Below are 23,546 nucleotides of genomic sequence, written 5' to 3'. Positions count from 1 at the left end.
TTATAGATACCCTTATCGGGAGTGTTCTTATTTAAACCTTTCTTGCTTCCTGGTTTAGAAAGATATCTTCTCACTATAGAAAGGTATCCTCTCACTAAATGTTCAAAACAGGGTTTAAAATAGGACACTGAACATAAAACACTGCGGTGATGATGACAATGTGACATCCAATGACTTAACAAATTGTAAGTGTGAAGATAAATTTGTTGGCTGACTTGGTCCCCAGTATTTACAGAAGCTGTTCTCCATAACACCTCTGTAACAGTAGCATGATAGGCGGGCCTTAAAAAATGAATAATGTGACAACAACATAACTAGATGGGCCATGTCAAATAAACAGTTCAATACCAGAAATACCAAGTAAAGAGACAGACCTTTATTGACTCAATTTTATGTTATCATTAATTAATAATATATCATGTAAATCACATTTTTACACAACCTGAATTAAGAAACTACCAATCTAACATTATTATCTTTTTCTCCCAAAGCTCTTTTTCTAAGACATTTATGTGTACTTCTGTGACATTTATGTCTATTTCTAGGGGAAGATTGTGTTTAGATGGTGGAAGTAGCTTCAAGTCCAACATTATTAATAAAAAGTAAAATCTGCAATTTTATTTATATCTTTCCATTTATCAAAAATATAAAAAGGTTAAAGAATTACACACATAAAAAACAATGCATCTGCAACTTTTGATGCCAAGGATTTGTAATAAGAAGGATTTTTCTCATTAGTAGTAGTTCTCAAACTGTGTCCCATGGGGACCTCAGTTTCCACAGGGACACCGTGGCCCCGCACCGCTGCAGAGCCTCCATCCCTCTGTAAGCTAGGCAGCTCTATTTGCCTCTTTTATACTTGCATATTCACGTGAAATTAAAAATATAAGTTATAGCCTTTGAAAAATATTTTAAGGTGTGCAAATCACTGATTTATTTCAAGTCTCTGATTTTACATAAGAGGCAACAAAGGCTCAAATAGATTGTAGATTATAAGTTTTAAGTATTCTTAAAGTATTCTAGGGTTCTATGCCAGTACTTTGAAAAACAAATGCTGTAAGTGAAATAGCAACTAAGAATATTTCCTCACTTAAGATTACAAAAATTTTCACTTAAAAGCAGAAATTAATCCTTGTAGTGTTACAAGATTATTTAATTCATAAAAAGGATTTACTCAGTTTCATTTAAATAACAAAAATCCGTATACGGTCAAGTGTTTAAGGGTCAATCAGTCACTTATGCTTAGGGGTGGGAAAATCAGGGTACAGAAAAACTTTAAAATTGTTATGAACCATCAACAAACTAAAATACATTAGAAAGTAAACCAAAGCATCTCCAAGTGTACCATTGGTTATTAGGCAACAATGTTTAATTTCTAAAATCTAATTTAAATGTAGTCTTTCAAGAAATTTACAATGTGTCACTTTGGTCACATTTATTGAATAAAGTTAATGATGGGTATCTCTTAAAAATGATAAATCCAGGGACTTTAAAAAGATTGTGAAATTTCTGTGTCCTTTCTATATTAGCACAAATAATTAAGACTTTAGAGCATTAGTCAATTAAGCAACTCAGAATTTCACCAAATTAAACACAAGAATTATATCAGAAATCTGAAATCCAAGGGAAAAAGAGATAATTTAACTAACCATAATCAAGTAGGTTGAAATCTGTTACTTTGAGATAGGAATCACCGACTTTTCTCTCTGAGTAGAAATTTTATTGCGTAAAAAATTATCAGAATTTCCAACACAAAGCATCTCCAGGACTGGCCTCATAGTAAGAGTGCTGAGTAAAGACCTGCACTGATGTTTCTGCAGAAGTTAAGTGATGACCTTCTCATTGGTCCTGTGAAGACTGGAAAAACATATGCTTAGTATTTCATTTTTCCGTAAGTGACTTGCATTTTCTTAAGTTGCCTCAATAGTAAATGTAGCTTCCCACTAAACAGCATTTTAATACTGATAGTGTGTCGGAGGAGACCTATGATATACAAGTATAGGTTCTAAGTTGTTCTAAAGAAGTGTACCACTTTCGGAGGGCAGGAGGAGGGGAGTTTCCTAACGAATGAGTTATTCAATGCAGGGAGGGGAGAGGAATGGCTATCAGTGATGTACACGGCTTATCAGGTACATCACTGGAAGCGCTGCACTGGACATATTTAGTAAACAAATTTAGAGATTTTTAGAAAAATCCTTCAAAGATATTGTTGAGTGTTTGCTTTCACCACCTTTCTACAACACACTCATTACCTTGGAGATTTTAACCACTTGGCAGGGCAACAACCTCTGAAGGAGAACAAGATACCCTTGCTGGTGATCAAAATGAACCGGAACAGCTCCAGAGGCAATTATAACACTGTTACCAAGGCACTGGAGGTGGGATCTGCCCTTTCTGTCTTCCACACACCGCTTCCGACAGACCACCTTATTATTTTCATCCAGTTTGTCACTTATACTGCCCTTCACCCTTTGTTAACCTTTCCCTATGTATCTTGTAGGCCTTTATGCAAAGAAGACAGTTTGTCTCAAGGCGCCCTCTGGTGATGCTGACAAAGATCACACAATCAAGACAGTAAAAGTACAAGTGCCAGAATATGCCCAGTATTTAACCCTTTGGGTTTAAGTTGGTAACTTCCAAAAAAAAAAAATAGTTAAACTCGTTAATATTTCCATTTAGGGGAATTCCACCAAACGCTTTTTAAATAATGTCACTGTCCAGAATGTAAATCTTCAAAAACACCTAGCTTAAAGTTTAGAAGATCAGGTTAATGATATGAAAATATTGAGAGGAAAAAATAAAGTCATGTAAAACCAAAAACAGGAGAGCGATGCAAACTGTCCTGGATGAACATTTAAATGATATTCATTTACTATTATCATTTTCCAAAATTATACTACTTAGTTAGTTTCTACTTCCCACTCATCTCATAAACCAGCTCGATAAAAATTGTGCTTTAGAAACTAATGAGGTAAATTTATTTTCTCTCATTCTGTGTTTTGACTTACTTGTTTAGCTTAGTTGCCAATGACTTTCTATCTTTTTCTTCTTTTTTAAGCATTTTTTCCCCCAAACTTTTACTCAGTCTGAAGTTCTGATGAGTTCAGTCTGTTTCTCCATTTGCCCAACCACCCGACTCAGTCCCGGTGCCCTGCCCTTCACTCCTGTTCCATGCCTTGGAGGCTAACCCCTTGGAAGTTGCATCAAAATCGGACTCCCTTCCTGTGTTGCTTTCGGTTGTGAGGCACTGACAACCAAAGAAAAAGGTAGAAAGAGAAAGGTTGGGGTATTTATTCCCCCCCCCTCAGCCTTCCCAAGATTCTGGTGGAAAGGTGGCTGCTCACCTCCACAGATGCAGTTCCCTTTTGCAGCCCTTCTTTCATGGTTCCGGCTCCCTCCAGGCTCTGGAACATTGGTCTTTTGTGATCTACCTTGATGCCTAGGAGTGGGAATGCCTTCTGCCTAGACTCATCTCTGAGTACCCATCATCGCCTTACTGGTTCCCTTATCCCTGTCCGCACCCCTGAGAACAGTCCCATCGTTAAATTTGCTTCCATTAAATTCCTCTAAATGGACCACTTACTGATATGATCTGGACTGATACATGTAGTTAATGTTTTTCCTAACCAGGAGCAGTTTAGAAATATGATGGGCCTTTGAAATTTCTTTTTTTCATTTTGGATGTTTTTTATTATATTTTTCATTTGGAGATAATCATAGATTCATAAGGTTGAATGAAATAACATGAAGATGTCGCATATCCAGAGTTGGGCTTTATGCTCCTCTGCTTTGCATGTTGCATCAAATCTGGAAAATCCAAATGAACTGCCTGAGGATCTGAAACATGGAGTATCCACAGTGTGCTAAGTTCAAAGTTTTATTTTAATAAAAGAAATAAAAATAGGCAAATAATAGTCCTACTTTGAAAACTCACCAGAAAAGTTCTTGCCATGTAAGCCTTTCTTATCATTTTTTTACATATATTTTATTGATTATGCTATTACAGTCGTCCCATTTTTTCTCCCCTTTCTCCCCCTCTGCACTGCACCCCCCTCCTTTCAGCATTCCCCCCTATCCTTAGTTTATGTCCATGGGTTGTGCATATAAGTTCTTTGGCTTCTCCATGTCCTATACTATTCTTAACCTCCCCGTCTATTTTGTGCCAACCAATTATGCTTCTTATTCCCTGTACCTTTTTCCCCCATTCTCTTCCCACACCCTCCCCACTAATAACCCTCCATGCGATCTCCATTTCTGTGATTCTGTTCCTGTTCTATTTGTTTACCTGGCTTGTTTTGTTTTTGTTTTGTTTAGGTTCAGTTGTTGATAGTTGTTTGTTCATTGTTTTGATCTTCTTTTTCTTAGATAAATCCCTTTAACATTTCACATAATAAGGGCTTGGTAACAATGAATTCCTTTAACTTTACCTTATCTGGGAAGCACTTTATCTGCCCTTCCATTCTAAATGATAGCTTTGCTGGATGGAATATCGTGAAAAGCAAGGACCTACAACCTAGACTACTCTATCCTCTGATAATTTTTTATGCCTACTTGAGATTAGAAGGATTCCAAGAAAAATCTCAGGAAAAGAATAATAACCAACATCCTGAGGGCAAGTAAAATGAAAAAAGAAAAACACTATATAAAAACCAGCAACTAATGCTTGAACCCAGTTATGAAAACACAGTAAAGTAATTTCAAGAACCCTCAAGGTCACTGACTTTTTATGATGTTCATTTTGATGGCTCTAAGTGCTCCTCAGCAGCCGAAGCTTCCCATAATCCTCCTGAAAGATATTGTAAACCTCCCCAAAGTGAGATTTTTAAATAAAAATACAGGTTTACTAGGAACCTCTACTGCTGCCTCTCAGCTCTCACTGGTTCTAATCAAAGGAGAGAGAGGAGCGGGAGAGCACACCTTCCTACCAGATAGGAACCCTCCGTAGGCAAGTCTGATGTGTCCTCGTTTACATAAACACCGCCCACCTAAAGCTGACCATTAACCACAAGATGCCCAGCAATGCTTAAGGTATTCGGGTTTGTTTTCTCAAATTTGAGTTTCTATAACTACAAGAAATTGACTAAACGGATCATTATTATTTCTACTTTGATATTTTTCATTTTATTTCCTAAAAATACAATAAGCAACATCCTTTGTCAATCATCATTCACTAGGAGGAATACATTTTAAGTAAAAAGATCAGTTGTAGCTTATTTCGGCAATTTATCTAGTTAAGAAAAGGAAGACATTAGCAATTCTTTAAATCACCTTTGAATAGTTATTGAAGAATTTCAAGGATTAAAATTATTGAGATTTTGGAAGGGAAAAACATTCAAGTTTCAGGGAACACTGTACTACAGCTGTTGATATTATCATGGTAGCATTTAGGTAGCTGTCATGGCAACCATAATGTAATCCTTCATTAATGTCTTGGAACACCCAGGCATTCCAGGAAGCAAGGAGAATGAGTCATCGGGTGGCATGCTCCTGTTGTGTGAGTCAGGAAAATGCCAATGCTGTCATTCAGCATTGTGGCGACATCATCATATGAGACAGAAAATGCAGCCACTATGTGATCTGTGACAGTTTCCACAAGAGCAAAGTGTTGGCTTCATAAAGTATTCCTGTAAGAGCATTTTCACTGATATTGGGACAGATTTTTACTTTGTGTTATTGTGCAGACTTTATATCTTTTCTTTTTATCTTTTAGGCAATTTACAACATATTCTTCACTTTCATGTTTAGATGCAAAGTCCAGGAGAAAGTAGAACACTTTTTTTGCTGCCTTACCAGTTTTGTTTGAAAGCAAGGGAACAGATTGAAATTAATGGCTAAATGAGATACTTTTTTACTTCATTTCCTGGTGTAATATCACATAGAATCTAAAATTGTCAGGACTACTGAATTCAGAGTTGGGTTTTATGCTCCTCTGCTTTGCATGTTATATCAAATCTGGAAAATCCAAACGAACTGCCTGAGGATCTGAAACATGGAGTATCCACAGTGTGCTAAATTCAAAGTTTTATTTTAATAAAAGAAATAAAAATAGGCAAATAATACTCCTACTTTGAAAACTTACCAGAAAAGTTCTTGCCATGTAAGCCTTTCTTAGCATTTTTTAAAAACTTTCTTACTGTTTCATGTGTAGTGTGTGTGTGTAAATAAAAGAGAAGGGAATTTTGTCTCTTTAAATATATATTAAATCCTACTGAGGTTGGGGAAAAATATATGGAAGAAAACAAAACTTCTTTCATAGTTAAAAAATATTGGCAGAAAGAAAAACTCCTTTGACTTGGCAAAGTTAGTTGTGCTATCACTGCTTATAATTTCGTGTTTGAATTCTTGACCATTTGAAAGTATCCACTAATAGAGTTTCCAATAGTTTCACAAATAAAAAAACTTTATGCTTGTTTTCCTGGTCTTTGATAAAGGAGGTTCTCCGAGGTATTGATATTCAATTTCTTTATTGCAAACTACAGTATGTCTGCAGAAAGTTTACATACTTACGCTTAGATGAAAAGAAGGGTGAGCTCTCTAAAATCACAAAGATTCCAGAGCCCTCTTTCTTAGTGGCTAACTAATTTATTTCTCCTCATACTAATCAATCTGTTGAAATTAGATTGCACACTCTCTGTCAAACTGGTTCCACCTCATCTCAGTGACCTTCGCTCTCCAACGTGTTTGCAGCACTGCACAGCCTGGTAGGTAAAGGCATGGCGCCACAGCTGGTGTAAGCCTTCGGTTTGAGTAAAACCTGCTTTTTGATGCTTATTTCTTAAACTTTTAGACATATAATGTTTTCCATTTAAATTCACATTCTATTATTAGAAAACCTTAGTACACACTTTAGCTTATTTAACATGATCATTCAACTATGAACAAAATTTTAACTCAGAATACAGGAAGCATTGGAAACAGCTTCTATTAAAGGTGATAAGGAAATAAACTTGAATTCTCTACTTGATAGTGCTTAATAAATTTCTACCCACTGGAGGGGGCGTGGGAGGCAGCAGGAATTCAAGACTCCCAGACCAGTATTCTTGCTCTGTCATTAATTAGTAGTATCATGTTGTATAAGTGTCATCTTGGATGACACCTTTCATAGTCTCAGTTTCTCTCTCTGTCAAATGAGAGAGCTGGCTGGGATAAATCTAAGATTCTATTCATTCCCAATATTCCTTGATTCTTTTTATGACCTCAAGATATTTGACACAGGAAGTCATTTTTGGAATTTGACTTATATTTTAAAACAACATTTACTACAATATAATGATACTTAATGCTCTTCTTTTCAACCTCAAAATGTTTTTTTTCTTATTATGTAATCTTTTAAATATCCCTTGACTAAGGAGTGGAACTATTATAATCCCCATTTTTCAAATACAGAAATATAGAGTTTCACTACTTGACCAGATGCAACAAACGCAGAGCACTGAGTCATATTTCCTGGTGTCAAGCCTTGCCATTGACAGTTATTTGAGATTGAGTCTGGATACCACCAGCACAGAGTGAGGACAGCTCAGCGCATCTACCAGGGAGACGGTATTCAAGCCTTCTTCTGATACTTGCTCTTGCTGTATCCGTAAGAAAAATTATACATGGACGTGCCCAGCCTTTCAAGAAGCATCGACAGAATAGGGAATGGCACTCCAAGTTAAATTAAATTAAATCACATCTATTTAAGTCAGTTTAAAAGATGACCACCGAATGGCAACATTTTGTGGAACTACCCTGGCTTCCCAGTGACTCCCACTGGAATGTATTTGTGGTATTATATCATATATAGCATGTTGTGTGAAAAGTGGTCAAAACATACTGAATGCAGTAGTACAATGAGTACTGGGTTGAGTAAAGAAACAGTGTGCCATTTTACATGGCAACACGAACTTTTATTTCACTTGTTCAGCAGAGAGAAAATATATCACTTAGCTTTCCTACTCTTCCTGGTTGCCCCTTCATGTTGCTGTTTGAATGTCTCTGAATGACTAAAAGGGGAGGAATTCCACAGCTTAGCATACAGAAGGCCTTTCTCTGGGCTGTGCTAGTTAGTTCTCTTGGTAAATAGGGATAACAAAGACCCCAAGAAATGAACAAATGACAGAAGTAAACAGTTCACAAAAGGGGAAATTCAGCTCTTTAACAAATGGTAGGAAAAGGTTTCATTTCACTAGTAATCAAATATATGCAAATTAAAATTCTAATGAGAGGCTATTTAGCAAAGTGTTTGGTTCTTTTTTTATGATAATACTCAGCAATGGCATCAGTGTGAGAGCTGCTTTCTGGCACGTTGCTTGTCGCACTGTTAAAAAGCTCTGTTAAAAAGAAAATTGTCAGTAATACAAATCAACATGTTCATCACAGGGCTATTTCATACCAAAAAGAAGAAACTGAATAAATGAAACTGAATAAATGTCCAACAAAGTGTTAAAGTATGGCTCCTCCTTGCCGAAACATTGTGAAGCAGTTAAAGTTATTTTTTAAGTGTCTTTAACCAAAAAGGAAAATAAATATTATCATGTAATGTGAGAAATCAGGTTATAAAAACCATGAAAACAAACAGATTTTTTTAAAGATTAAAAAAACTTATCTCTAGGGAGAAACAAAAAACCTTTGGAAAAAGTACTCTAAAATGTTAATAGTTGGCTTCTGATTAGTAACTCATCTTTTTACTTTTCTGTATTTTCAATATATTCATATTGATCACTTAAGGCTTGTAATAAACAAAAATGTAAAAAGAAGACAAAAGCTTTACTTTTTTCATTATTGCCTCTCTTTAAAAATATTATCTGAAGGACAAACTGAACTACCTGAATTTTGTCACTCATCACCGTTATCTTTGTCTTTCTGTCTTACATACTATCTTTACTTATAGTAAATAGATAATTAATCTATTTACCAAAACAAAAGGAAATGTTTTAACAGCTTCCTTAGAAGTTTTGTGTGAATATGCCCTAATAAACCACTGTTTATTCTTTCCTGTTTATTTTAACTCTATTTAAAATTTGAATCTCTATCTCACAGCTAAAACTTCCTTTTGGAATTTAATTGAGTGACCATGTTGTTATTTTTCAAGAAGAAAGGAAAAGAGTAAAAAATTGATGAAAGTTGTTACTATTTAGTCTTCAAAAAGAACAGTATGTCCTTTATCAGAGGAATGTCCAGTACTTGGGAAAAAAAAACCCAGAGGAGAAAATGAAACAGAAAGACCAGTGAACAGGTGTCCACAGGATCCCTTGACAGGTCATGGTGGAGAGGAAGAGAAATAGCCTCCAGGTTTCATCCCTGCAGTTCCTGCTGGTTCCTTTCCCCGTCTTTTTTTTCTTAAAATACTCTGAATTTGCGACTTGTGTTAGGACCATACAATGTCTCCTTGGTAGTGAATTTGATTAATTCTACTTGCATGTCAACAACGTCTCCACTCTATGAGCTGTTCTTTAATATGTGATTCTGAAAACAAAAAATGTCACAAAATGGTGCAAACTTCTTTTATTCTTAAATTTTATACTCATAAATTAAAGATGAATGATATGATCCCTTTTGTGATGGTTGTTGTTAGCTCCCAGCATGCAGATTTAACAACCCATTATTTATCCTCCTCTCTTAGGATTCATCATTTTTCCTACATTACTACATTGAAAGCTCACAGCCCTGTTATTGTTCACGCCCTGTGTATTTACACATTCCATTCTTAGTGCTCACCCATTATGGACTTTTTGCCATCTGGTGGAAAAATAGAGTGGACTACCAGATGGCAGTTTTGAAATTTCTGGAGGTAAAATGAGGTAGTTTTCATCGGGGGAAATTTTTTTAATGCAGTTTTTTTCTTTCGTGCATATTTTGGGGTCTGTCCACTGTTGAGAAGCCCATCCCCCCACCCCCGCCTCCCCTCGCTCTGGTCCCCTCTTCACCACCACTGTACCTGGTCTTCCACAGGCCGGGTCAGCTGCTCTCTAGGTGGTGAGCAACCCCTGCTCCAGCTCTCCCACCCCTGGCGAGCTTGGACAGATCATTTAACTTTGGTTTTATTGCCATTATCAGTAAACATGGGGCTAAAGTAGTTACCCTCTAGCTATAAAATCTTATGATCATTGAATGCGAAATTTGGGGAGCATTGCTGATTATCCAGAATTTTACATTAGCCAACAATACATCAGTTTCACTCTACTTCATGGTAAACTTTGGTTTATATATTTTATGAATACCATCATTTTTTTGATACCTTCAGCTTTTTTTCAGATACCACTTATTTATCTTTAGAGAGAGGGGGAGGGAGGGAGAAAGAGAGGGAGAGAAGCATCTACAGAAGGGTTGCCTCATGCGCACACCCCAACCCAGGACTAGGCCTGAAACCCAGGAATGTGCCTTGACAGGGAATCTAATGGGCCGCCTTTCGTTTTTGGAAGGACACCAAACCCACTAAGCCTCACTGGTCAGGGACACCCTCAGGATCTTAAAAAAAAGAATGTAAAAGTCAATGGGGGAAAGAACAGCTTAGTGCGGAAAGAGGAGCAAGCTTCTTATTTGTTACTGAAGTACTATGTCAAATCCTCTTAACTCTGGCTGTCATGTAAAAACCCAGGTGGGAGAGACAGAAAAGGACAGATTTTGTCTTGTCTTTTTATTTCTCTGTCTCTGCTAGACAAATGGCGGGGGCGGGGGGATGTAAAGTAGCAAAGAGTGGACATGAAGAAGAGCAAAGAATTAAGAAAGCCCTTTTTGAAATCTTGGAAAATTGTGCTTTACTGAAACAGAAATGAAGCAGAATTTACAACAATTCAATGACCCTTAATAATAAAATTAAACACAAAGTTATTTTATTTGATTAAACTCATGGCAAAGAGTCTAATGATAAAACTAAGGAGTATACAAGTATTTTTTTATGAATAAAATAATAACAATTATCCTTAATATCAAACTTTCATTGAAGGTTGAAGAGTAAGAAAAGCAGTATAAAACTAGTGAAATGGAAGTAACAGAAAACATATGTAATGCTGCTGTTGATGATGACAGCGACAGATTAATTCAACAAAGGGAGACTGAACTGATAACCAGCAATTTTCTATAATGGAGAATGAATATGCTGATAGGTAAGCCTATAGCAACATTTAACTGTAAGTCATTATTATTTTCCTATAAATCAAATTCTAATTTGAACTAATATTCATGATTAACACATTTTATATTTTTAATAGGGATATTCAACCTCGTCTGGCAATCAGAAAAATGCAAATTAACAAACAATAAGATGCCATTTTTGAAGTTGTAATGATAATTATTTTATTTAAAAAATAGCAACCTGCCCTGGCCAGTATGGCTCAGTTGGTTGGAGCATTGTCCCATACACCAAAATGTTGGGGGTTCGATACCCAGTCAGGGCACATACCTCAGTTGCAATTCCATCCCAAGTGGAGGCATGTATGGAAGGCACCAATCAATGTTTCTCTCTTTCTCTCCCCCTTCCTCTCTCTAAAATCAATAAACATATTTTAAAAATTAAAAAAAATAGTGTTGGTAAATGGGAGGAAAAAGACATTCTCATCCACTGTTCTTGGATAAAATGGTACATCTTTTTTGAAGGGTAATTTAGCACTGTGTTTCAAAATTTTGAATGTGTCATTCCTTTATCCCAACAACTTCACTTCCAGGACTAGATCCTACAGGAAAACATGACATATAAACACACACACACACATTCTAAGGACATTTATTATATATTACTAAGTACATAAAACATACATGATATAGATGTTAAGGATATATAACATACATATATATTTATACGAGGTCTGTCTGAAAAAGTCCAACCGTTGTTAACATAATGAGAACAGTTTGCACAACATCGATGTAACCTGGCAGCCAAGGAGAGTGGACTAGAATGCACATGCATGAACAATGATGGCTTCACTGTACTAGCCAGTGGGCATGGTAGATGCAGTTGAGTGAGCATGTGTACCGTGTGACCGTCACATTCAAAATGACCGAATGAGTAGAGCAATGAATCTGCATCAAATTATGCATTAAGCTTGAATATTCCTCCACAGAAACTATTTGGTGATTCAGAATGCCGCAGCTATGGGCAACTGGTGATTGGCAGTTTCATCACAACAATGTGCCTGCTCATACATCATGTCTCATGCAGAACCATTGGTGAGATTCAGGAGAATATGATGGGGCAGCTGATGGTGATTGGGAGAACTGTATGAAGGGGGACTTTGAAGGGGACTGAGGCACCATTTTCCTATGTACAATGTTTCTTATATTTTGTATCTTCTTCAATAAATGTCTCATTTTCATATTACATGAATGGACACTTTATGGACAGACTTCATCATAGAAATGTTATATATATGCATATATAGGTTAAGGACATTTATTACAGTATTCATACCAAAAAGTTGGAGGTAGTCTAAATACCTATCAATAAGGAAGTAAATTGTTATACCCATAAAATAATGTAGTATGCAAACACTGGGAAAAATGAGGTTAGGTCTGGTCTACAGTATATTGATTATTTCAAAATTGAAATGTGTTTAAAGCATTTGGTTTGACATCATGTCTAAATTTTGTTAGAATATGTTTAATATCAGCTGAGTTACAAAAGGAAGTTATATGCTACACTGGTACTCTACTTTGTTACCATCAAAATTGCTAGTTATTAGATTTTTGTGTTTTGCTCCTAATGTGTGAGTGCTCAAATATTGAATCCTCAAATTAATCTGAAAGTCGAGGGATTTCACATAGCAATTTGTTCCATATTTTATATAAATATTTGAGTGTATTGAGTAAAACATATTAAAACAACTCAAGGGATCGATTTGCTAAATCAGAGGTTCAGAGACCTTTTCTGTAAAAGGTCAGATAGTCAATATTTTAGGTTTTGTGGACCATCAAGTCTCTGAAATGTCATAGACAATAGGTAAATTAATGGGTATGGCTGTGCTCCAATAAAATTTTATTTACAAAAACAGGCAATGCGCTGGATTTGGCCGGCAGGCAGTTGTTTGCTGACCCCTGCACTATAAGCCAAGGTGCTGCTAATACAGTGAATCTTCTTTTTAGAGGTATCCTGAGTGGATACGTTTATCGTTTCTTTTTAAGGAGGATACATTTCAGTATGCAGCACACCAAATTTTCAACAGTGACTTCATATTATACAGTTTACAAAAATTCAGTTTATAAAGTAATACTATCTGCATGTTTCCTCCTTTATTACTATTACACAATTTAAAATGACTAATTACTTTGTATATTTGAGTAGTGTAAAATATTCTAGAGTTGGATGATTTTAATCAAGCAAGAAATCCTTCTGTGGTCTTTGTAAGCATGAGAAACATGATAATCAAGTAATATTATATATCTAGAAAAATTTCACAGACTCTTTTAGTTGTATACTTTTGTGACTTTAATAACTGATCTGGCATTTTTTAATCCATGGAGTGCCACAAGTATGTAATTAAAAAAAACTTTTTTAAGTATTACAAAAATACTTCATAATCATTATGAAAGGATTGAAAACCATAGCTAAACACAGAGAAAAGTAGATCATTCACAATCATTCCATTTAGCTACAACAGCCTTAAAAGAACTACCTATTTTCACTAATTCCAATTTCCCTTCCATGCACTCTTGAATCCACTCTAATAATTTTCAGTCTCACCTCTTCTCCAAAATTGTTTTCTCAAGGTTACCACTGTTTCGACTTTAATAAATCTAGGTATAATTCCTTAGACTTCACTTACACAATCTATCAGCAATATTTGACCCAATGGAAAACCCTCTTCAAAAGTATTTTGTTCATTTTGCTTTCCGCACTTAGTTTTCAGGAGGGGAAAACACACTTATCTGGTTTCCTCCCTGCCTGTCTAGTCCATTCATCTCAATCTGTTTTGTTTGTTTCTCCTCATCCCACCTTTTACACATTCATGTATCCCAGGATTCAGTCTTGATTTTTTTTCTCAGACTTTTACTACCTTGTATATGCTAAGGATCTTCAAATTCATATTCCCAACCCAGATATCTCTCCTTAATTTTAGATGTATATACCAAACTGCCTACTTATATCTCTTTTTTGAAAGCTATTGGGTATTGCAGACTTAAGATGTACAAAATTGAATTACTGATATTCTTTCTCATACCTGCCCTGTTTGAGTTAATGACAACTCTTCCAATTGCTCTGACAAAAACTTGGTGTCATCTTCTCCTATACCTCACATCTAATCTGTTGGCGCTTCCTGTCACGTTATCTATAACATATACCCAGAAATTAATCACTCACATCTCCTAGACCCAAGCCACTATCATCTGCTACCTATATTAGTATAATAGACACCTAATTGGTTTTATTCCTTTTTTTCTTTCCTTTTCTCTCTTCCTTCTTTTTTCCTTTCTTCCTCCCTTCCTCCCTCCCTCCCCTCCTTGCTTTTTTTTTTTACTGTCTTCACATTAATTCTATTCTTTCCACCAATTGAAACACAGTGTATCTATTAAACAATAAGTCAGATTATGTTGTTCCTCTGTTTAAAACCTAATTGCCTCCCATTTCACTCAGAGTACGTGCAAAATTCTTCTTCATACTTAGAAGGCATTACATAATCTGTTCATCTCAGATCTCTGTCTCTTTCTCTGACTTGAACTTTTATTTTCCATCCCTATCACTCTGTTCCAACCAGACTGAATTTCTCACTATTCCTAAATGCTTCAGGCATATGTCTGTACTTGCTGTTAATTCAATCTGGAATACATTTCTCTCAGATATCCTCATGACACGCACGCTCTTTCCATTCTTTTAGTTCTTTATTTAAAAGCAACTTCTTTTTTTTTCTTCTAAGATATTATTTGTTTATTTTTAGAGAGAGGGGAAGGGATGGAGAAAGAGAAGGAGAGAAACATTTATCAGTTGCTTCTCAAACACCCTGTCTGGGGACCTGGCCTGTAACCCAGGCATGTGCTGTGACCAGGAATCAAACCAGTGACCTTTCAGTCTGTGGGACAATGCCCAAACCACTGAGCCACACCAGTCAGGGGAAAAAGCCACTTTATTTGTTCATTTATTTTTATTGTTCAAATACATTTGTCTCCATTTACCCGCCACCACTCCCCTGCCCTCCCACTCCCCCACCCCCGCCTCAATCCTTCCCCACTTTGGAAAAAGCCACTTTATTAACAAGACCTTTCTTGACTAGCATAATATTTTTCCCACCCCTTCCCCCTCAACCATACATCAAAATTTTATTTCTCTGCTTTAATTTTTGTCCTCTAACATGCTGTATATTTTCCATATTGAGTTTATTGTTATTGTGTGTTTATTTCTCTCTCATGACTAGGATTTTTGTCTACTCACTGCAATATCCTCAGTGCCTAGAAAAGGGCCTAGTATACAGTACTACACAAATATTGACTGAGTGAATGGAGCTTCACCTATGTATACTGTTTTAGTCATTATGCTAATTCTCACTTAAACAAGAAACAAGTTTCATGTTGAATCGTTCTGACAATTTTACCTGTCAATCATGTGCATTTTAAATATTCTTTTTCACTCTTTCTAGTAAGCTCTATTCTCTCCATGAATGTTTTTCCATTTAGGGAGAAAAGCCCAATGTTGTGGTTACTCACTACTTTTTATTGATATTTATAGTAGTTTTAATTATGGTGAAATGGATCAGAGGAATAGAAAATTTCATTTATATTTTATTAAAAAATGGAAAATATAATGGTGATAAATTATTCCAGAACTTTAAAATTTTTTGGTGAAAGGTTAATGAGCCCTTGATATCTGAAATAAAAAGACGAAGTTGGAATTTGTTGCTCATTACACTGAGAGAGCTGTGATGGTCAGGCACAGTCTTTTCTGACAGAGTGGCCCGCTCCACTTATACATGGTTTCTGGACAAGAGGGATTTAAGGACTAGTGGACTTTCAGAGGCATAAGTGGGTTGACATCCTCTGAAGCAGCATGGTTATTCTGGTGAGAGGGGTGTTGATTGGTTGGCACTCTGAGGCATGTTTATTTAAATAAGGTTGTCTCTGACTGGCTTCCTTTCAGAAGGAAGTGGTCTACATTGATTGGTGAGTGAGGCCCGTGGTCACTGATTGATTAAACACAATTAAAACTGGTTCTGGTAGCTCTTTGTTACCATGGTTACTTGTTAGTCTTTTCCTAAGTTTGAGGCAACTTTAACCAAATGTTTACTGTTTAAAAGTTGCCTTATATCAGCTATGTTCAAAATGAAAACTATGTCATATTCTATAATTAGAGGCTTGTATTTTGAAGTTTGGGTCAAGAAAAATTGTTTACTAATTAGTCTCAGGAAAATCTCCCTTTTTTTCAGTTGCTTAGTGTTAGCCAAAAGAGTTATTTGCATAACTATTATTTTTAAAAATATATTGTTAGTTTTCTTTTTGTTTTTTGTACTCTTAGGGGCTCAGGTTCAATTCCTAAAATAACAAATTCTCATGGGAAATTTATGTCTTTTTGTACAATTTTGTAGGTATTTGATGATATTCTTATCCTTGCATTTACTCCATAAAAAAGTTTTTATAGGACTTTAGGTCAAGATGGCATCGTTAAATCTTCCGACAACCACACCAAAATTACAACTAAACTACAGAACAACAATCATTCTGAACTGCCTGAAATCAAGCTGAATGGAAGTCCTACAACTAGGGATTAAAAGAGGAAATTACATTGGTGGGAAGGGTGGAGATAAGGAACAGGTTGGCAGATACATGTGGCAGATAAAAATAGGGAGGGATATCTCAGCTGCAGAGGTCCCCCCTGAGAAGTGAGGGGTCCCAGTCCCACACCAGGCCTCTCAGCCCAGGGAACCAGAGCCCTGAAGAGAAATGCCCATCACTTCTGGTTATAAAAACCAGTGGGAATTGTGGCTGAGTGAGATGGAAGGCTTCTGGAGTCCCAGGCAGTTCTTCTTTAAGAGCCCACATACAACTCACTTGGATTCACTCCCTGTAAGCTCCAGCGCTGGGGCAGCAGTTTTCAGGGAACTAGGGACATACATAGAGGAACTGAATTGTCTGGCTGGGAGGGCGGCTCTCTGCCAGACAAAAGTGCTCACAGAGGCCAATACTTGCTTCTTTTTTTTTTTTTTTTGAGACCCACCCCTACAGAGCTGGCAAGTGGGTGCCATTATTTGAGTCTCCATCAACCTGCCTAACAGTGTTCACCCTGCCCTGATGATTTCCTGAGACCCTGTCTCACCCAACTTCTGGGCCCACACAATCCATAACCAGTGGTATTTCCAATGGCCTCTCTTGACTCATGTTTGGGACTTTTCTAAGATGCCTCAAACAAGTAGCATCTGGTCTCTGCATACCCCATATCTCTTGCTAAGTGGCCCCAGGCATGGCACTAGCAGCCTTGGTTCATAGCTTGGCCTCTCCTGGGTACTTCCAGGCCCAGTACAAGTAACAGCCATCTGCAGATTCCTCTATAACCTGTGCCAGGTGGCCCCAGGCAGAGCACAGGCTGTGGCTAACCTTGCCTCTCCCAGGAGGCTGCAATGCCAGTGCACCTGGTGGACAGCTTCAGACCATGCCAATTACAACTCAACCAACTCCATGAGTGACACAGTCAAGAGCCATGCTCGGAGAGCCCCAAAGCCCCAGTGAAGCAAGTCTTGCTCCATAGGGTTGACTCCAGCACAGCAGCTCCTCTGCTGTGGTCACAGCTGGGCCTTGCAGTCGATAGGTCTGCAAAGTCAGTTCTTCTCAGTGACGCCAGTAGCATTGAAGGCTCAACTACAACAGGACAGGGCACACAGCCCACACAGAGGCATACCTGAAACAGCCAGCTCAGGTGACTGTGGAGGCTGCGCCATAAGGCCCTATAGGACACCTACTATACAAGGCCACTCTAACAAGTCTGGGAGACATAGAAGCTCTGCATAATAAATAGAAATAAACATAGGGAAGCAGCAAAAATACGGAGATGAAGAAACCGATCCAAAATGAAAGAACAGGAGAAATCTCCAGACAAAGAACTAAATGAAATGGAGGCAAACAACTACCAGATACAGAGTTCAAAACAGTGGGGATAAGGATAAATGGTTGTAATGGCTCAAGGAACTTAGAACTTCAACAAACTTAGGGAGAACTTCAACAGCATGAAAAAGGACATAAAAACCTTAAAAAAGAACCAGTCAAAAATGAAGGACACACTAACTGAAATGAAGAGTAATTTACAGGGAATCAAAAATAAAGTAGATGAAGCTGAGAATCAAATTAGCAATTTGGAATATAAGGAAGAAAAAACACCCAAATAGAACAGTAAAAAGAAAAAAAGGGACTTTAACACCACATTGACACCAGTGGATAGATTTTAGACAGAAAATCAACAAGGAAAGAGTGGCTTTAAATGACACACTAGATTAGATAAAGTTGATACCTTTAGAGGATTTCACCCCAAAGTGGCAGAATGTACATTATTTGCAAGTGCACATGGAATATTTTTTAGGATACATCATGTGTTAGGACAAAAAAAACAAGTCTTTATAAATTTAAGAAGACTGAGCCCTAGCTAGTGTGGCTCACTGGATTGAGTGTCGGCCTATGAACTAAAGGGTCACTGATTTGATTCCTACTATAGGGCACATGTCTGGGTTGCAGGCCGGGTCCCCAGCAGGGGGCATGCAAGACGCAACCACACACTGATGTTTCTCTCCCTCTCTTCCCCTCTCGAGACATAAATAAATAAAATTTTTTTTAAAAGAAGACTGAAATCATATAAAGCATCTCCTCGGACCATAACGCTATGAAACTAGAAATCACTCACAAGAAAAAACTGAAACACACAGTCGTGCAGGCTAAATAACATGTTACTAAACAATGAATGGGTTAAAAATGAGATCAAAAAAGAAATCAAAAGATGCCTTGCAACAAATGAAGAGGAGAAAACAACAACCCCAAATTTGTGGGACACAAGAAAGCAGGAATAAGAGGGAAATTCATAGCATTACAGAATATCTCAAGAAAAAAGAGAAAACATAAATAAACAATCGAACTTTACACTCAAAGGAACTGGAATAATAAAAACAAAGTCCAGTGAGTAGAAGGAAGGAAATAATAAAGATAAGAGCAGAAATAAACAAAATAGAGTCTAATAAAACAAAACGAAAGGTCAACGAAACCAAGATCTGGTTCTTCGAAAAGATAAACAAGACTGACAAACCTTTAACCAGATTCATCAGGGAAAAAAAAAAAGAGAGAGAGGGTACCAAATAAATATAATCTGAAATAAAAGAGGAGAAGTAACAACAGACCAAAGATATACAACCACAGAAATACAAAGGATTGTATGAGAATATTACAAACAACTATATGCCAACAAATTGGACAATCTGGAAGATATGGATAAATTCCTAGAAACATACAATCTTCTCAAACTAAATCAGGAAGAGTCAGATAATCTGAATAGACAGATTACAACTAGTGAAATTGAAGCAGTAATAAAAAAAAAAGCAAAAACAAAAATACAACTCCCAACAAATAAAAGCCCTGGACCAGATGGTTTCACAGAGGAATTTTATCAAACATTCAAAGAATTAACACCTGTCCTTAAACTATTCCAAAAAACTCAAGAGGAGGGAAAATTCCCAAGCTCATTTTGTGAGGCCAGCATTATCCTAATTTCAAAACAAGGCAAAGACACTACAAAGATAAAACACTATAGGCCAATATTCCTGATGAACATATATGGTAAAATCGTCAACAAAATAGTAGCAAACCAGATCCTGAAACACATTGAAAGATCATACACCATGACCAAGGGGAATTTATTTGGGAGACTTAAAGGTTGGTAGGATAACAGCAAACCAATAGATGTGATAGACCCTACAAACAAAAGGAAGGATGAAAGCCACATGATCATAGCAATGGATGCAGAAAAAGTATTTGATGAAATCCAGTACCCATTTATGATAAAAGAGCTCAGCAAAGTAAGACTAGAGGGGACATTCACCAATGTAATAAAGGCCATATATGACAAACCAAGAACCAACATCATACTCAATGGGCAAAACTAAGACTGTTTCTTTTAATACCAGGAAGAAGACAGGGAAGTCCACTTTCACCACTCCTATTCAACAAAGTACTGGAAGTCCTAGCCACAGCAATCAGACAAAAAAAGAAATAAAAAGTATCCAAATTGGAAAGGAGATAGTAAAACTGTCATTATTCATACATGACATGATCTTGTACATAGAAAACCCTAAGGACTCCACCAAAAAGCTACTAAAGCTAATAAATGAATTTGGCAAAGAAGCAACATACAAAATTAACATTCAGAAAAGAGTGTCATTTCTATACACAGTAATGAACTGTCAGAAAGAGAAACTAAGAGAACAATCCCGATTACTACTGCAACAACAAAAGAATATGATACCTAGGAATAAATTTTTAAAAGGAGGTAAAAGATCTTTACTTGGAAAACTATGCCATTGAAGAAAGAAATTGAGGGAAATACACATTTGTGGAAGTATATACCATGTTCATGGATTGGAAGAATTAATACCATTAAAGTGTCCATACTACCCAAAGCAATCTATAGATTCAACACCATTTCTATTAAAATACTAATGGCATATGTCACAGATCTAGAACCAATATTCCAAAAATTTATATAGAACCAAAAAAGACCTCAAATAGCTTCCGCAATCTTGAGAAAGACGAATAAAGTTAGAAGATCACAATACCTCTTATCAAACTATACCACAAGGCCATTTTTTAAAATTTATTTTTAGATAGAGGGAAAGGGAGTCCAGGACTTGAACATCGGGGTTACTGTTTAGAAATGAATTGGGGTTACAGGAGCAGAGGAAGGGTGTGTGTGTTCACTGTTGTCAGCTGCTGCTGAGAAGTAAACCAGGATAAGGACTAAAGAAAAAGATGATTCTCAGAAATTTTTTAGTGCAATTACAAAATTAAAAGTCAAATTCTCATATAAAAGAAGAGAATAAGTGATGAAAATATGAGTATGTGGATGAGACCTTGTATTAAAGAATATTTGAATTCGACGGAAGAGATAGAAAAAGCTGCAAGAATCAAGTTATGTTTTTCTATCTTTTTTAAAAAGATTCTATTTATTTATTTATTTATTTTTAGAGAGGGGCAGGGAGAGAGAAAGAGGGAGAGAAACATTATTTTTGAAACCTATCCTTATTGGCATCAGGTTTATAAACTACATTGTATAAACCTGTCTACACATACTATTCATGAGCTCATGAGAAATAATATTTTTAAGAAAGAAGAGTGTCTCTAGATTTTTAAAAATAATTTTCTTTAAAACTGCTTTCAAAGTCTCAGGGTGAAAAGAAACAATGAAAGAAATACATTGAGTTAAAACAATCTCTGGAATATGCATATAGCATGGGTCAAGAAATGAAGAAAAATGGTAATTTAGAAAAAGAAATTATTAAGACTTTAATATTTTAGATCACTTCTACTATTTTAAAGAAGATTCTATTTTTATTTATTTTTTAAAAGATTTTATTTATTTTCAGAGAGGGGAAGGGAGGGAGAAAGAGAGAAAGAGAAACATCAGTGTGTGGTTGCCCCTCGAGCACCTCCTACTGGGGACCTGGCCCGCAACCCAGGCATGTGTCCTGACTGGGAATCGAACAGGCGACTCTTTGATTTGCAGGCCGGTGCTCAATCCAGAGCCACACCAGCTAGGGCCATTTTTACCATTAATTAAGATTTAACTGTCATTTTACTTTATTAAAAACAAAATAAAAATTTATTCTCTCTCTCTTTCTCCCCTCTTCCATTCCTCTCTCTCTGGAACAACAACAACAAAAATTTACTCTTAAAGAATTCAGCTTACTCATTTTCTACATTTCTACAGATTTAAGAGACCCCTAAAAATTATGAAACAGGAAGTTAGGATATGAAAAGCTTATTTTCCCTGGAAATTTAAAACCAAATCAAATTGAAATGGATATTCAGATCAATATATTAAAATATAAGGTAATTTTTAATGAGTTTTAGGACCCCAAATCACCTAATTTGGGGAAATATATACCATTCAATACTTTGAGCAGTGAATTATAGATTTTTTTCTATTAATTTTATAGACTTGATATAACTGAAAAAGACAGCTTTTTTCTTTACCATTTTTCTATAAAAAGATGGTAAACTTTTACCTCACTATTAACTCTCCTATGTTTGACCCTTGCAAAAAGCATACCATCACAGGATCCCAAGCACTAGCATCAAATCAAAAAAATTTTTTGCTAACAGTTTTATTGAAATATAATGAACATACCATACAGTTCACTCATTTAAAGAGTGCAGTTCAGTGGCTTTTGTATATTCATAGAGTTATGCAGTTTTCATCATAATCAATTTTAGAACATTTTCATCACCCTAAAAATTAATGCTGTGCCCTTTGGCAACCATCCTCAGTACTTCATTTCTGTTCATTGTTGCATAAAATTTCATTGTATGGAGAGACTACATTTTAAAATCTTTTTGTCTTTGATGGATCTTTGGGTAGTTTCCACTTTTTGGTGTTGTTAGTAATGCTGCTACAAACATTCATATCTAAGTTTTTATGTGGATATATGTTTTCATTCTCTTGGAAATATATGTATAAATGGAATTGCTTGATGATATCTTTAACTTTCTGAAGAACTGACAGATTATTTTCCAAAGAGGCTGCACAATTTCACATTTTCATTTGCAGTGTGTGAGGGTTAACATTCTTGTCATTACTTGTCATTACCTACCTGTTTTTTGATTACAGCCATTCTAGTGGGTGTGAAGTGGCACATTGTTTTGGTTTTGATTTGCGATTTTCTAATAAGTAATGATGTTGACCATCTTTTCACATGCTTATTATCCATCTGTATATTTTCTTTGAAGAATTTTCTATTCAATTCCTTTGCCCATTTTTAATTGGATTATCTTTTTATTATTGAATCGTAAGAGGTTTTTTAAAAATATATCCTAGGTATAAATCTCTTATTAGATATAGAATTTTCAAATACTTCTTCCACTCAGTAGTTCACCTTTTCACTTTCTTGATGGTGCCCTTTAAAGCACATAACTTTTTGATTATGATGAAGTCCAGCTAATCTATTTTTGTCTTTTGATTTCACATCTAAGGAAAATATCCAAACCCAGTCATCAAGATATATACCTAAGTTTTCTTCTAAGAGTTTTGCAGTTTAAGGTTTTATATTTTGAGTTAATTTTTATGTATAGTATGAGGTAGCAGTCCAGTTTTATTCTTTTGCATGTGGACATGTTTGTCCCAGTACCATTTGTTAACAAGATTATTCATGTCTGACTTAATTATTTGGCACCCTTGTCCAAAAGCACCGACCATAAATGCAAGAGTTGATTTTTAGATTCTCCCTTCTAATTCATTAAATATCTATCCTTATTCCAGTATTGAATCAAATTTTATGAGAACTCTTTCCTGGTCATCTTGCATATTACCCATTGTTTTATGTAATAATGTAAAGTCAGTGCAGTGGAATGTCCTTAACTCTACTTTTTTGGAGATTTTTTGTTTCTTTCTAAATCCTGTG

The sequence above is a fragment of the Pteronotus mesoamericanus genome, unplaced genomic scaffold (genome assembly GCF_021234165.1).
Source record: "Pteronotus mesoamericanus isolate MK-2021 breed Mesoamerican mustached bat unplaced genomic scaffold, CSHL_Meso_final contig_130, whole genome shotgun sequence".
NCBI classification, from domain to species: Eukaryota; Metazoa; Chordata; class Mammalia; order Chiroptera; family Mormoopidae; genus Pteronotus; species Pteronotus mesoamericanus.
Note: the sequence above shows the minus strand (reverse complement) of the source record.